Source organism: Protopterus annectens, chromosome 2.part1, assembly GCF_019279795.1.
Source record: "Protopterus annectens isolate FY-2018-M chromosome 2.part1, PAN1.0, whole genome shotgun sequence".
NCBI classification, from domain to species: Eukaryota; Metazoa; Chordata; order Ceratodontiformes; family Protopteridae; genus Protopterus; species Protopterus annectens.
Genome location: NC_056729.1, coordinates 1322680694 through 1322684485, shown reverse-complemented (window position 1 = coordinate 1322684485; position 3792 = coordinate 1322680694).

The following is a 3792-nucleotide window of genomic DNA, read 5'->3' as shown; positions in this document are numbered from 1 at the left end:
CCTTTATGGTTAAAATGTTTTGAATTAGGCAGTTTGTCATTATTGGTTCACATGATTTGTTTCCTTGCTTAAAGGAAAAATATTCAGAACAATAAATTTAAAACACACTCTAACAAGTGGTGCTGTATTATACATGGGATATAATTCAATTATTATATAGTATGAATCAAAGAACTTTTGCATGGTTTTAAAAATGTGTGCAAGGAGCCTATGATTTGAAAACAGCCCAAAGGTAAACTTACCCTGCCACTTGCCAGATGCATTTTCTTTGGAATGGGTTTCAATGCTGTTTCAGTGAATGTGGGTTTCAAAGGTAGAGAAGTTTTAATGCTAAGTCTGTTTTCATTGTAAGACTATTGCTTTGTAGAGGTTTAGTAAATGTCTATCAGTGTGTGTGCTATAAAATTTGAAATAAAAGTTATAAATTAAATCCAAATATATGTAATCATTGAAGAAGTAAAGCATAAAACAGTATGCACACTGAAAGATTTGAACAGTGTCTATAGCAAATGGGGAGAAATAGCCAAGTAATGGGACACTGGAATGGCTGCGTGGGTGGGGGCTGCATGGGCGGGACTCTGGGTTTGCACCCCCCTGCAAAAACGCCTGCGGGCTCTCTATGGCCGCAGATGTGTGGCTACCATTGACACAGAGTTTGTGAACACTCTCACAGCTAAACTGAGGTTGAAGGGAGGAGGAGTTAGAAACTGACAGTGATGGGCTCCAACTCAAAAAAGAGGAGGAATCTTCTAAGCTGCATTTCTGTTTTGATGTGCAAGTATCTTGATTATTTAACAAGCACATGCAGTCTACTATGGACATATAGAAGGTATGATTTAAGAGTAGTGGGGAAAAAGGACTCTTCTGAGGTAAAGGTGTTTCAGCCACTCAAGCCAACAATTGTCCTAATGTCCCTTGTCTTCTTTGGCACCAAAGCCATTTTAAAATAGTGTCTGAGTCTTTGCTGGTCACATATGGCTTAATGAATGGCTGTTTTCTTAAGGAGTTTCTGATCTCCCTGCCATGTCTGCAACACTTGGTAGAATAATTCATCCAGTAAAGGCAATGAAAGAAGAAGTAGTAGAAGACAGGGGTAAGAAATACCTTTTGGTGCCAGTGCTCTTGTTCATACTTCCTTGTTTACTGACAGCCAACCCTTAGCATGGACAAAGAATCTCCCTCTGGCCACTTTTGCAAGGAGACATCCCCCGACAGCCTAATAGCTACTGTGACCAATACTCTGATAGCAGTGGCCAGCTCTGAAATGACTAAGATCAGGGATGGTGAGTTTGCAGGAATCTATCTGGTGGAGGTTGTTGTTTCTGAGGCTTCAGATGACAGCAGTCCCATGGTCTCTGATGTTTCTGCTGTATTCATAAAAATACATTGAAAGAGATGGAATCTCATTTATTTAGCAGAAGGGTCTTACACTTTTCTTTCTTATCAATTGGCCATCTCTCTTGGTTACAAATAGTAATTGTCCTTTAAATAGAGACTTTTTTTGGTTTTCTTAGTTTCCATGGCAAACAAAGAGAAAAACAGACTGAAGAATTAATGCATTGCTATGCTGGATTCTGCTAGGCTAACAGTCCCATCTATGTCACTGTATGCCAAGTTGACTATCATTTTGCCCACTGTTTCCACAGAGAAAAATTGTTCCTTAGAAGATCTCTTACAAAGATTTTTTTTTCAAGAAGTGCATTAGAAGCAGGCTGCATTCACATTAGAAGGTCCCTGTGATAATATGTCTGCACAAGCAGTTTTCCTTTTAATTGTTTTAAACCATTGCGGATGACCAAGGAGCATGTACAATGCACATGGGCAAGAAATACTAATGAGCAAAGAAACAAGCAATATTTCTCAGAAAATAATAGATTCATTGATATATATGAGCAATCTAGCAGAAATTAACCACTGGGTAAAATCAAGATGAGGAAGAAAAAAAATGGCAAAGCACACTATATCTCTTAATTTATAATGCTTTACTTTAAGGGATAACAAAGGATCCAGTGTGCATCTTAAAATAAGTTAAATGCTTGCTGGTTGTTTAAATTTAAGTTAATTTCTGAAGAGGATGTTTCTTTGCCTTTTTTTTTACACAAACTAAAACAGATTAAAATTTTCCACAGATACCAAACAGCAATCTTAAACAAAGGAATAAACCAATTAAAATATTTGTGCTGTAGATGAATAAAGGAATGTAATTATTTTAAAGGATTATTATCTTAAAGAACAGAATACACATTTTAGTCAAATTCAAGTATTAATGTGATAACAGACATTTTGTATATTTCTATTGCTATAGAAGATACCTAACATTATTTCAGCTTTAGCTTTATAATCATCTATTAAGCAAAAACAAAATAAACAAAATAATACAAATCAGCCAAACATTCTCCCCACATTTCACAAAGACTTGCCATATTCATTTCATATGCAGGTATTTACATCAGAATTCTTTGTGTTCCTTGTGAGATCTGGATCATGGTCAAATGGAGTCCTATGCAGGGTAGTGGACAATGGCCCTGCTACCACTGTGCAGCCATTCCAGTGCCCCATTACTTGGCTGTGTCTCCTCAGTTGACATAAACTCTATTCGAGCCTGTTAGTGTGCATACTGTTTTCTTTTTACTTCTACAATGATTACAGAGATTTGATTTAAAACCATTATTTCAAATGTTATGCTTAACAAAACAGTCTCTACTGTAAACTTCACAGCCATTGAAACTCACATTCATTGAAAATCCATTTAACCAGTGGTGGATTATGTGTCCATTTATAGCACAGATATCGCCAAACCCACAATTATAGCTACATTGTTTAACTGCATCCTTCTCAGATGTCTGTGACAAAAGAAAAAAAAAACAATGAAAATAACCAAAGTCACATTTCTAATTTGTTTTGCACAAACAAATAGTAGCCAATGTATTCCAACTTAATTCACACAAACAGACAGACAGAAAGACAAACACACACACACACACACACACACACACACACACACACACACATACAGACACACACACACACAGACACACACACACACACACACACACACACACACACACACACACACACACACACACACACACACACACACACACACACACACACACACACACACACACACACACACACACACACACACACACACGAGTCCACAAGTCAGATTAAAGACTGTTAAAACATGACAAGCTAATAAAAGCATTAGGCACTGTCATCCACATAGAGCCTCCACCTTCACCAGCATTTATACCCACTTTGTTGAATGTGTAAACTCCTTACGAAATACATTAAATGTTCTTAATTGGAAGCTTTGGATTAACTAGATGAAATTTATTAAAAATCACTAGTATCCAGCCATATGATACAAGTACATGTAACACAGTTTTTATAGAAGAGTATTTATAAGAGCATAAGAAATATTGACCACCTGATATATGCAAAGTAAAAGGTATCTGAATAATTTCACATTAAAAACAACCATTAGTAATGCAGAGGCTGCTGCTGCCAAACAACTTTGGAATTTAGGGCTTCATCAACAATTGCAGTTCCTGCTGCTCTTGAAAAATGAATTGCGTATGTTACATTAAAAAAAATGGTGTGCTGGTGAAATTGCCATAACATTTCCTGAACTAGATCAGCTGTGCAATAGGGAAGGGCTGACATACAATGATAACATTTCATAGTTACATGGCTTGCGGTCCTGGTGACCATTAAGGAGCCTAACCCAAATTTTCAATTGATTGAAAGCACTGTCTGGTTATGTGACAGTAACTTGCACAGTGATTC